The 13,723-nt window shown below is 38.9% G+C and overlaps 1 protein-coding gene across 1 annotated transcript in view; it reads left to right on the top strand.

Annotated features, from left to right (window-relative positions):
- The first annotated feature begins 2,852 nt into the window (after positions 1-2,852).
- The window catches only part of LOC140480038 (palmdelphin-like), a 104,670-nt gene continuing 93,799 nt past the window's right edge, over positions 2,853-13,723 (top strand). Inside the window, exon 1 of the mRNA XM_072574587.1 lies at positions 2,853-2,945. The gene's annotated coding sequence lies outside the window, so the exon portion shown is untranslated. The remainder of the gene's footprint in view (positions 2,946-13,723) is intronic.

Genomic DNA, 13,723 nt, shown 5'->3' with positions numbered 1-13,723 from the left:
TGAGCCCAATTGGCATTACCCAGTAAAATGAATCAAAGAATGCAATTTTGTTCAGTTGAAACAGGTGTATGTATCCTATAAAGAGCAGAGCCCTTTGTTGTAATATAAAAATGTTTATTAAGATCAGGAGTGCCACACTGCAAGCCTGCCTGATTATCTTAAATTGGTTGCCAGGGTAATTACCAGCAGAACCAGGATTAGTTAACAACTATTGTTCAATTGGAATTATATGTAATGATGGACCATGGTGTAAGAATTTAGAGAAAGTGAGGACTGTATTAGGATTTTGCAGGCATGGACTAGTTGAGTATGGACAGTACCTTGCAAACAATCCAAAAAATATGCTGTTTGATACAATCCACCAGTCTTTGGGATGTACAAGAAACAGACCTGGCATCATGGTGATAATAAAATTCAAGTACCATATCATTCAGTTGTGTGAGGGGCAGTGTGATTTGGAGCATTTTCTAGTGGTGAACACCACTAACATGCTACTACATACTAGCAGCATCAAACAGCTAGCTTCACCTTTTACACAAATGTTTTGATACCTTACTCTTCATGGGTAATCTAAGACAAACCTAGCCATTTTCCAGGACTGCAAGTGATGGCTTTAGGCCCTCTCATGCATTAGCGAGTAATGAACTGATCAGAGTGGCCATTCATTTGCAGAATGGCCACTCCCTCCGGTGTGGCAGCAGGCCATTCAGCCCATTGAGTCCACATCAACCCTTCAAAGAGCATCCCCCTACCCTATCCCTGTAACTCTGCACTTACCATTTTTAATCCATCTAGCCAGAACATACCTGGACCCTTTGGGAAATTTAGCATGGCCAATCCATTTAACCTGCACATGTTTGGACAGTTGGTCAAAATCAGAACAACCAGAGGAAACCCACGCAAACACGGGGAGAATATGCAAACTCCACACAATCGCCCAAGACCAGAATCAAACACAGGTACCTGGCACTGTGAGACAGAAGTGCTAATCACTGAGTCACTGTGCTGCCCCCAAAGCACCATATCAAGCTTGCATAATGAGCTCAGGCCCTATTTCCAGCTTGCAATTAAAGCCAATCATATAGCATGTGAAACCGTAGGAATCTCAATGCATATATTGACCCCTAATGCTCACATTAAGCATGTATTGGATGGTAGTTTGTAATAGAGAGCCCCCAGCAGATTTCTCAACCAGCACATCAAGGAAAGATAGCTCATTTGACAAAAAAAAAGCAGATGCTGGAAATCAGAAACAAAACCAGAGATTGCTTTAAAAACTCAGCAGGTCTGGCAGCATCTGTGGAGATAAAGCAAAGTGAACATTTCGGGACCAGTAACTGTTCATCTGTTCAAGCACTGATATTTTTTCATCTTTTTTTTCCAAATGTTTAAAAGCCAGGAGTTTCAAATGCCTTGACAGCTTCACAGCTCCCTTTTCTAGCTCCTTTCAGCAGTTCTAATGAACTTGACAAGTCCAGTGGTTTATACCCATTTTACATTCATTCATGCACAGGTGATGAGAATGAGGAGGTGATGGCCTAGTGGTATTATTGCTAGAGTATAAATCCAGAAACTCAGCTAATGTTCTGGGGACCCAGGTATGAATCCTGGCATGGCAGATGGTGGAATTTGAATTCAATGATAATCTGGATTTAGGAATATACAGATGACCATGAAATCATTGTCAATTGTCAGAAAAGAAACATCTGGTTCACTAATATCTTTCAGGGAAGGAAATCTGTCATCCTCACCTGGTCTGGCCTACATGGACTCCAGACCCATAGCAATGTGGTTGACTCTCAACTGCCCTCCATAATGGCCTAGCAAGCCACACAATTCAAAGGCAACTAAATGTTGGCCAGTCAACAATGCCCACATCCTATGAGTGAATTTTTAAAAAATGTTTTTAACAGTCTCAAAGGACAGTTACCTCTCGTAAAGGCACATTATCTCTCTCAAAGTGCATTGATCTCATGCAATGGAACCACTTTTCAAAGGACACCATACCTCTCTAAGGAACCCCAGGATCTAAAATATATATGTTATATTTTGGGTGGTCCAGTCATGACAAGCTCAACCTGAGCTGCTTTACTTTAATGTGTGCAATTCCTTCTATGAATCTTTCCACAACATTGCAAATATGATCAAAGCCCATTTTCCTCACTTCCCCACCCAACCAATTCATATCAGTAAAATGGTATGTATAATGTTCAAGAGTAGGAATTCTGCATTCAGAATTATGCCACCACTTTTGTAATCATGGAGATGCTCCCCATCCTTACAAATATAACCTTTGCCAGACCTTATATCATCTTGCATTTTCATTTTGACAGGCACTTATCACTTGAGTTCCTGCACATTCAACAAACATTACAGGGAAGTCAGTAAAATCAGGTGATTAAATTTATGGTTATTTATACAGCCATGTACTTCTGAGCTCATGCAAAAATTTACATGGCCAACTTTAGTGTCAGAATCATTGCCAATGGACCTTATAATGCAGCATATAACATTGAATAAGAGAATAGAATGGCATTTAGAAATAGCACACACTTGTTTACAGATACGTGGTGATATGCTTCGGTTTAGATGTGATCAATCTTGTATTCAAGAGTGCCAGTAGAAAGCTGCTAAAACAGTTGGGAACTCCCAAACTTAGCTCCAATGCACCTGTTGCTTACACGGACCATTTCGTAGATTGGGAGAATTTTATTTGATTTGGATTGATAGCTGCCAAAATGCCATATTGCTGTGCGGTTTTAAACTGTAGCTTTCATTATTCTGTTAAATGGTTTCCTGTGCCAGGCTGTGACCTGACGAATTTGTGATATGATGATGTATTAACAACACTTACCAGCTGTGAGAGTCCAAATCAGAGGAGCTCCCAGACTGTGCACTGCACTGAACAACTGGTGGGAAAGCTGCATTTCTGTACTGCCTTTGAGGTAAGATCAATTCTCATTGTTTTAATATAAACAAAAAGTCAGTGTAACATTTAAATTCTGCTGTTCTTTTGTATTATTTCTTGAACTTGTCAAACCTACATGCTTTTTCTTGTGGAATTAATCAACCTAATTTCAGTAATGTTTCTTCAAATCAATCTGCATAAATGTTACCTTGTTAAAGCAGTTCTTATAAAAGCTCTGTTTAAATATAGATTACAATCATGACTGAGATATTGTGCACTGTTAATATAATCAGTAGACATAAAAAAGAAAATTGTCTTGGTTTTTGAGATCACCAAGCAGGCACTCCTATCTCTTTACAGAACTGCTCTTGAAGATAAATAAGTGTTAAGTGTTACTTTAACAGCTTGAATCTTTCCACAACATTGCTTTGACCTTCAGTTTTTAATAAACGTGAACAACGTATAATGAGCCTGCATGTGTGCAGTACCTGATTTTAGCACAAATATATCTGCTGTGAAAATTTAAGTGAGTTTTCTTGTTCCAGATGTTACCCATTACTTCTTCATGGCAGATTTGTTATTTTACAAGCTAAAAATCTTCAAAAGATTTGAAAAAAAACCCTTTAAATTAGCTTTGTCATTATGTTCCCACAGAACTGAAAAGACTTCTGCACACAAAAAATGTTCCAATGTAAATTGTCTATTTTACAATATCTGAGTCAAAGCATTTCAGAAAGTTCTTTCCTGAAAGTGTTGTTGCAACCCAAAAAAAATCTATTGAATCCCTTAGATTCCTCATCCACATTCAAAGGTAGCCTTTGCTAAAAATACAAATAGAAAATATTGGGAATACAAAATAGGTCTGTGAACATTCAGGAACAAGAGAAGGAAAGTTAAATTTTAAGGTGCTGGACATTTGCAGTGTATGATACTGGCAGTAATGCTGAGATTTCTTTATTCCTGATGAAGGGCTTTTGCCCGAAACATTGATTTCGAAGCTACTTGGATGCTGCCTGAACTGCTGTGCTCTTCCAGCACCACTAATCCAGAATGCTGAGATTGTGTCTACTGGTGTCATCTAGTACTGATATCCTGTAATTGGTAAGATCAATAGAAGGGTGCTTACTTCACATTAGGTAGGCAGGAACCTGTACCTATACTGGCAACTACCTACTTTGCAGCCAGAAAGCATGGCACCTACTTTATAGTTCTTCTTGCCAGCCCTCTGAGCAAGAAGACTAATCAAATATTTTGTTTTTAAAAGTGCAATCTCAGAGTTTGGGGAATTGTCATCGACTTCCCTGATCTGGAACATCTATTCTACCTTAAGAGTGGAGCACATTTGTATCCATCTAGAGGAGAGTATATCCTCTCTCTCTAAACATATCAACCTTCAATAATACACCAGATTCAGACAGAATGTAAGAAGGAGTAATCACAGGGTTACAGAATCTCCACTGCTAACTAGCCACAGAGCCACCCTCTCATGTCATTGGCCTTTTAAGGGGCAAGAAAAGGTTTTATCCATTACAAGAATGATTATACATTTATAGCTCAGGGAGTAATGGAACAACAGTCGAAGTTATAGCAAATATGTGGCCGAAAACCTGTGAAAAGATTAGGCTTCATTTAAGAAATTTAAACTGTTGTCTACCTATTCGACTGATGTCACCACACTTTTTATGCATGATTATAGAGACATTGAATTTCCAAACTGTTTGTCATTTCACTGATTGGTTTTATTGTTGTTAATGCTTTCTCATTTTCATCTGTAACAGCTCTGTGAAAGGTCTTGGGATAATTTATTGCATTGATGATGTTATATAAAGATAAGATGGTATTATTAAATCGGTTACTGATATGTCTTAAAAGGTAGACAAACTGTGTTTTTGGCTATATCACGAACAGAACTTTGCAATTAGGTAATAAAGTTTGGTATTGGAGGAGTTAATGCATGGAATAATCTTCACAAAGAGTCTTTTATACGTTATTTCTGATGACATGGGTGTATACGTCCGACATTTCCTTTTGGAAACTGAATAGAAGTCCGCTCCAACAAACGAGAACCATTCTGTTTTAAAAGTTAGACGAATTTGGAAAGAATTACATGCATCCATAAGCAGAGGAAACCATGAGTCAGAAAGTGGCAGTGAGCATGAAACTAAACTGAAACAGGAATAAAGTAAGGACTGATGATTTCATCGATCCAGAGATCAATTCAAGTAACTAGACCAGAGGTGCGAATATTACACTCTAGTGAAATGCATTCGGTGCTGTTAACACAATTCTGCACTGACAGAATTATGTGGCATGTCAAACATTTGACTCAAAGCTGCAACCTTTGAACAGTGACAGAGTGTCAGTTCTAACCATTCAATTATACATTCTGAACCATTGAAATCATTGCTGCTAAATCTAAGGAAGATTGTGCTTAAACTAAAGTCTATTCATGGCAAGTTATTTTTAAACAAAATTATTTTTAAAAAAATGAGAAAAACACAGTTCAAACAATTCAACAGATCTTTCTATGTCATTTTAATTACCTGAAGGGCTAAGAAGACTTGGTAGACTGATAGCTGGAATAGGCAATTATCTTATGAGGAAAGTTTGAGCTTGTGTCTGGTAGAGATGTCACTTAATTGGAAAATGTATGATCCTGAAATATCTTGACTGGGTGGATGTGGAGAAGATGTTTCCTTTTATGAGGGAATCTTGAATTAGGGGTCATTAAATCAGGGATTGTCCCATTTAAGACAGAGATGATCAGAATATTTTTCCCTCAGAAGCCTGAGAGTCTTTGAAATTACCTTTCGCAAAATCTGGGAGAAACAGACTCTGAATATTTTTAATGCAGAAGTTGTTAGATTCTTGGTAAGCAAAGTGGTGAAAGGTTATGGGGGAGTTGGCAGGAATTTGAATTTGAGGTTTCAAGTAAACTAGCCACAATTCTATTGAATGGAGGATTGGCCTACTCCTGCTCCTAATCCATGTATTCTGACAAATCAATACAAACACAAATATAAAGCTACCATTTTTCTCCTTTTTGGGGGCATGTTCTACCTATATAAACTGTATGTGGGTGTATATAATTCATTCTTTGTCATAATATGTCTCATATGAATTTTTAAGATGATTGCAATTGCAATTGAAATCAGCATTCAAAGCATTTAAGATATTGTATGATGGAATAGTCAACACTGATTGTGTACACTTGCAACTATTTTGAACAAGAGTTCTGTCTTCTTTGCCAAGGTTAAACATTGTGCTTTTGTGACAATTTTGGATTATTCTTTAGGACACAGAGATGATGACACCACATATTGCAGAAGATCCAACAAGATAAATTTGGCATAACATAAGGATATCAGTTTTTAATTATCTCTTTATAGAAATATATCACAGCCAAATCACACGATGACAGAAAAGACCTGCTTCTATTAATAATCACTGCTAGAATAGCAGCTCGTAAACATCCAGGTAAACACAAACTGTCAAAAGTTATATTGAATTGAGTTAAAATTAAAGATTTGACTCTGGCTTAATATTTACTATTATTCTGATGTACCTTAAAATCCACTAACCCATGTTCCCTGCTTTTTATGTAGACCTACTGCTAATAACAGTGAGCAGAAAGTCTTCATTCCAGTTTGGAACTATGAAAAATATCCATCCGAGATCATAAGAGATGGAACAACAGACAGTTGTAAAGTTAACTCTTTACAATATGTATTGGCCTGACCACAGAAAGTACTTTGTTCCTTTCCAGTATCAATACCAAATGCAGAAAAAAAACCAACACAACAATCCTTGTGTTTGCATATCAGGAAAAATTGCCTAGGAGCATAGGAATGTACTGGACTGGAAAAACTTAGCATATTCCATCAGATCTCATAAAAAAAACACATCATAATCTGTCTCTAAACCTCTAAATCGCTTGTCAGAAAATCTAGTAGGATATCTTGTTATTTTTTCCAAGATCATATTTTTTTTCCAGGTGGTCCTTTCCATACATTAATTTCTCTCCTCATGAAATAATTTAATCAAAGCCACATTTGGGGAGGCAGTGGCCAGTGGTATCACTGGAATGGAGATCTGGGTTCAAATCCCATCATGGCATTTGGTAGAATTTGAATTCAATAAATACCTGGAATTAAGAGTCTAATGATTGCCATGATTCAATTGTCAGAAAAACCCATCTGGTTCACTAATGTTCTTGAGGGAAGGAAACTTATCCTTACCTGGTCTAGCTTGCATTGTGACTCCAGACTCATATTTCTACCTGTCTTATTCTGGGTTTGATTCTGATCAGACAAAATTTAGTCTAAAATGAACATACCTGAAGAAACAATCATATTTCAGTCTATCAAATTTGGCAAACTGAAAGATTACTTCCAGAGTACATGATACTGGTTAAGATCAGAAGACAACTTATTGAAAAGTAACAAAAACAGAAGTTGCTGGAAAAGCTCGGCAGGTCTGGTAGCATCTGTGAAGAGAAATCAAAGTTAATGTTTCAAATTTGGGTGACTCTTCCTCCCATACCCAAAGCATTAAATTTAATTTCTCTTCACAGATGCTGCCAGACCTGCTGAGCTTTTCCAACAATTTCAGTTTTTGTTTCTGATCTGCAGCATCTACAGTTCTTTTGGTTGTTATTGAGAAATAAGTTTGAAATGGTTACGGTAGTGAAGTTGTGCATTGAAAAGAGAAATATACTTGGAATATGCTGCCAACTAGTGATGGCATTGTGGTAATGTTATTGATTTAATAATCCAGAGCTTCAAGCTAACATTCTGGGTGCATGGGTTCAAATCCTGCTATGGCAAATGGTGAAATCTTAAATCAATAAAACATAATCTGGAACTAAAAACTTGGTCTAATAGCAACTTTGTAACCACAGTCAATTATCACAAAGAACCCATCTTGTTCACTAATGTCCTTTAGGGAAGGAAATTTGTCATCCTTACCTGGTCCAGCTTACATATAACTCCAGAGCCAGAACAATGTGGTTAACTCTTAACTGCCCTCTGCGTAATAAATGGTGGCCTAGCCAGTGACACCCTCATCTATGAACGAATTTTTAAAAAGTCTGCTTCACTAATATTCTTTACAGAAGAAATTCTGCTCTCTGCCTGGTCTGGCCTGAACTGCGACTTAAAGCCCACAACATTCTGCTTAACTCTGAGCAATTAGATGTTCACAAATTAATTTTTTTTCAATGCTGGAAAAAGTCATCTGGCATATTTAAATGTAGTCAAATGCACAGCTTAGAGAGTTCAAATGACGAGGTTAGATAGGCCAAGATTGAAAATGCTTTAATGAAACATAAGATCTTAATGGGCAAGTGGTGGGGGTGGGGGCGGGGGTAGAAGCCGACATGGGTGGGCACGGAACTTTATGCCTCTGGCTGGTTGTTGTCAGTTTGTTGGCATCAACATCCACTGCCACTCCAGAACATTTTTGAGGAGTCCAGGTCAGGGCTGAAAAGAGTATTCACCCATAAAATGGCAACTAGCCAGTTACATTCATTGAAAAGCCAACCAACGTCAGAACTTAAAAAGAATTTTCCAGTCGGTAGACCAGGGAGCTGGCATCCAGCAAGACTCTGTCTATCACCTTTCCAAGGCCGTGATGGAAGTCAGCTGTCAGTCCTCTGCATAGTACAAGGTCAGGACACCCTAATCAAGGTTCCGATCCAGAACACAAACTCCGACCGATCGAGTCGATCAGCATTGACAGTGAGTAAAGAAATGCTGATACTTTTGGCTGTTTCTTTTGAGTATTTTCAGCAGGATGTATGTTTTAATAAAGGGGAATCCATGTTCTTCAGACAACACACTGAGGGCCAAGTTTCAGCTGTGGTTTTCCACCTCCAGAACTTCTTCCAGAAATTCCTGGTAGTCAAATTAGAAAACAATGAAAACCAAAAGAATTGCGGATGCTGTAAATCAGAAACAAAAACAGAAGTTGCTGGAAAAGCTCAGCAGGTCTGGCAGCATCTGTGACAAAAAATCAGAGTTAACTTTTCAGGTCTGGTGACTCTTCCTTAAAGCTGATTTCTCTTCACAGATGCTGCCAGACCTGCTGAGCTTTACCAGCAATGTCTGTTTTTGTTAGAAAGCAAATAATTTCAATCATTCTGGAGGCAGAAACCAGGTGTTCAAATTTCGGCAAAAAACAATGCGGGACATTAATACCTGTTTTCAGAACCAATTCCAAATTTGTCATTGACTGAGAAAATTGTCAACTTGCAATTTCCATGATCCACAATTGGTGAGTGAGGCTAGGACCTAATGATTGCATTTTGGATACATGCCATAGTCTCATTAGTAACTGTGACTATGGGAAGAAGAATAGGCCATTCAGCCCTTTGAATTTGTTTTGCGATTACATTAAATTACAGAAACTATACCTAAACTTTATTTTATTATCTTCACCCCATATCCCACAGCACCCAAAAGCACTCCAACACCTATAAGGGACATCAAAGTATAATATTGGATTGGGCAGATAACAAGTCACTTACATCTATTTCTTTCTGGTTGTAATCTTGGTTATGCTAACTTGCTGAAACTACATTTTTTAGTCAAAAATGGGTCAGCAGTGAAACTGTAAACAGTTCTTGTTTTCATGTTTAAGCAGAAGTTGCTAATGGTATGACTGAGGGATATGGTTGGCAGCCAACTGGAGGGTATAGTGTAAGTGAATTACCAGGCACACTAGGAATCCATGTTGAATCAGTCTGATTCATGAATTAAATTGAATTGAATTGAATTTACTGTCACATGTACCAAGGCATAGTGAAAAGCTTTGTTTTGTGAGCAATACAGGCAGATCACAGAGTTAAGTAGCATAGATAAGTAAATAATTGGTAAACAGCGGCAAAAACCAAAACACAGGTACAGGCGAATGTTAGTTTGTGGGTCCATTCAGTATTCTAACAACAGTAGGGTAGAAACTATTTTGAAACCAGCTGCTGCATGTGTTCAGGCTTCTGTACCTTCTCCCTGATGGTAGAGGTTGTAGAAAAACATTGCCAGGGTGGGATGGATCGTTGAGACTCCTGGCGGCCTTTCCTTGACAGCGGGCCTGGTAGATGGATTCTATAGATGGGAGGTTAGCATTTGTAATTATCCGGGCCGAGTTCACCACTCTCTGTAACCACTTCCAATCTTGAATGGTACAGTTGCTGTACCAGTTAGTATACATCCAGACAGAATGCTCTCGATGATACACCTATAAAAGTTGGCAAGGGTATTCACCATCATGCCAAATCTCCTCAGCTGCCTGAGGAAGAAGAGACTTTGTTGGGCGTTTGTAACCAGTGCATCCACATGAAAAGTCCAAGAAAGCTTGTTGTGGATGCCCACTCCCAGGACCTTGACACTCTCCACTCATTCCACCTCTGTGCTGTTAATATGCATTGAGAGCTAGGTGGTTCTCAGTGCACTATTTTTCCAGGTTTTCCACCTCCCGTCTGTAGTTTGTTTCGTCGCCATCTGAGATTTGACTGACTATGGTGGTGTCATCAGCAAACTTGTAAATAGCATTAGTCTGGTATTTGGCGATGCAGTCATGGGTATACAGTGAGTACAGTAGGGGGTTGAGTACACATTCCTGGGGAGGTTCAGTGTTGAGTGTTAATGAGGATGAAATATTATCCCCAGTCTTCACTGATTGTGGCCTGTGGGTCAGGAAACTGAGGATCCAGTTGAAGAGAGTGGGCCTTAGTCCGAGATCACTAAGTTTAGTAATCAGTCTCGAGGGCATAATAGTGTTGAACGCTGAACTATAGTCAATGAGTAGGATTCTTATGTAGCTGTTCTTGGTGTCAAGGTATTCTAGCTCCTGTGTAATGCTTTCTACTAAGCCATTTCAATATACCTAACAAAAAAAATCAAAATAGAGAACCAGAAGTGATTTTTTTGCAGCAATATGATTGGTCACCAGTAACTTCACCATAACAGTTTTGATGGGCTCCATTCTGGAGTACAATGTTAGCATGGGAGGGAGAAGTGTGTGTCACTGCTGCTCATTGGCAGTCAAGTTCCCTTGTGCAATTCTGCGGTTCTCTGATCATCACATGTGGAGGAGCCTGGTGAACCTTGTAGCAGGAGTTGGAAGAAAGTCAATGCCACCCTTTAGGGTAGAAGATACTGGCACCATACTTAAATCACACCCAGGCATGCCCAGAAAATATCACTTGGATTCTTGCCATGCACGGTTACTATTGAACAATTTCACCTTCCGCATTTCCCTGGACTGCGTGGCACCATTCTTGAGTCAGGCTATCCCCCTTCTAGATAGATGTCCATCCTTGGTTCGCCTTCTTGATCCTTACGCATTATACTCCAGCCACCTTTGTCAGTCATCTTCCATATCGCAATATTGGCACAACTTACTGTCACTTGATCACAATCATGCCATGGCATAGATGGAAGCTCCCTAAGAGGGCAAAGTAGCATTTACTCACTTCAAAGACCAGCAAGTATGTTACCTCACCGACTGCTCACCGATTAAAACACATATTGCTTGTTTGTGGGTATCTTAATTGAGCAGTGGAACTTAATGCTAGTGAGCAGGCCTTTTAGTGAGTATATGGATGCAGGAAGTGTTAACATCTGTCATGAGGAGTTCAGTACGCCTTTAAAATTCCAAGAAGCAACATCTTGCCATCATGAATCTGATTTCTGGCCTCTCATGCAATTAAAGTCATCTGGCCCCTCACTCTGCCACACTCTCTGCGCGTCCACCGCCCCCCCCCCCCCCCCCCCCCCCACCAACTTGCTTCCCGTTCCCTGAAGCAGCACAAAGTTCCACCTGGTTAAGCCAAATTCAAGAGCACTTGCTATTCCCTTGTAGCTCAGTTGCCAGTCATGTGCTAAACACTGAGCACAGGTCGCATGATCCACAAGACTTGCTTGCAGCTTGTTACAAAGTTGGAGTGAGTCATGTGACAAATAGGGCACATTATTAACGCCAGCAACCTACAGCTTGGTATACATCATTGAATATCCTGTAAACAGGGCACTGACAAACCCATACACAGTCTTAGGAAGAAGGATTCCAGATCACATCTGAATTTGTTAATAGACACCAGGTATTAAATTAAAGGATATGTTATAAGATTATGTTCTAAGAGAGGAAGAATGAACAAAATAACAAATAAAACATTCATGCTTAAAGATTTTGATATTTTAGAAGAATAGAAAAATAACATCCATTTGTACATTGTAAGTAATATCAGAAATGTTTCCATTCCTCCTTCTCACTTATGCATTGAGGTGTACAGTGTTAGCCAATAGTTTACAATCTAATGACATCTGTGCACTTAGCCTGTATTACTCATTGGGCCACAACTATAAGCAGATTAAGTTTAAAAAATCTAGATAAATAAGATTATTACCAAGGGAAGTGGTTCATTTGTTGCTAGGAAGGTATTAATGGAGAAATGATGCCTTGCAAATTGATCTTCCAAAATTGAAAATTCTGCCACCAAACGTGAGGCTTTGTGGTAAACACGTCTGAGTATACTTGTAATTTTAAAAGAGAGATTTTAAGAATCTCAGACAACGACTTCAAAATAATTCTGTACAAAATGATTTTAAATTTCAGTTGAAGCAGATTTCGAAATGACCTTCTTTACCTAAATAGATGGAAACTGCATTTTATAATGTATAAACAGATTAACTCTTCTCAGGAATGTAATGATGCACGTGCTGGGTATATACTTAAAACATTTCACCAACATTGCATTGCTGGTCAGTGGAGCTCTGTGTGTGTTACAGTATATAAGGAATGCTTCACTTTCCCCCAGTTTAGATGTGTTATGGCTGACATGATAGCCCAGTGCTGCTGGTTTGCATGTTCACACTGAAGGTTCAACTCATTAAGTCATATCGTTATACAGCACGGAAACAGACCCTTCGGTCCAACTCATCCATACCGACCAGATGTCCTAAACTGATCTAGTCCCATTTGACACATATCCCTTTAAACCTTTCCTATTCAGGTACCCACCCAGACACCTTTTAAATGTTGTAATTGTAGCTGCCTCTACCATTTCCTTTTGACAGGTCATTCCATATACCCACTACACACTGTGTGAAAATGTTTCTCCTTAGGTTACTTCTAAATCTTTACGGTCTCACCTTAAACCTATGCCCCCTAGTTTTGGACTCTCCCATCCTGGGAAAAAGAGCTTGGCTATTCACCCTATCCATGCCCTTCATAGTTTTATAAACCTCTATAAGGTCACCCCTTAGCCCCCTACGCTCCAGTGAAAAAAGCCCCAGACTATTCAGCCTCTTCCTAAAGTTCAACCCTCCAATTCCGCTATTATCCTTGTAAATTATTTCTGAACCCTTTCAAGTTTAACAACACAATTCCTACCGTAGGGAGACCAGAATTGAATGTAGTATTCCAAAAATGGCCTATCATGTTCTGTACAGCTGCAACATGAAATCTCAACTCCTTCATTCAATGTACTGATCAGTGAAAGCAAGGTTGGCAAACACCTCTTAAATAATTCCTGCAATATAATGTCATAAAAAGTTCTTCCATTATTTTGACTTTTGAAAACATGACGTATAATTAGTGCAGTCAACTGGTCAGTCAGTATTATGCAGCATAAACAAGTGAGTCCAACATGGGTTAGTACTGATAAGCCTCCAATTTACAGAGCCATGAATGGAAGACACCATTAGAAACCAAAGGGCAAAAAACCTCCAAGGCTGTTGTCACTCACATTACATGTTCAAATACAAATCCTGGTTTGAGTACATCAGATTTTAGTAGTTTTGTTTCAGCAAGGGG

The sequence above is a fragment of the Chiloscyllium punctatum genome, chromosome 7, assembly GCF_047496795.1.
Source record: "Chiloscyllium punctatum isolate Juve2018m chromosome 7, sChiPun1.3, whole genome shotgun sequence".
In the NCBI taxonomy this organism is placed as follows: Eukaryota; Metazoa; Chordata; class Chondrichthyes; order Orectolobiformes; family Hemiscylliidae; genus Chiloscyllium; species Chiloscyllium punctatum.
Note: the sequence above shows the minus strand (reverse complement) of the source record. Positions and strands in the feature narration are given on the sequence as shown.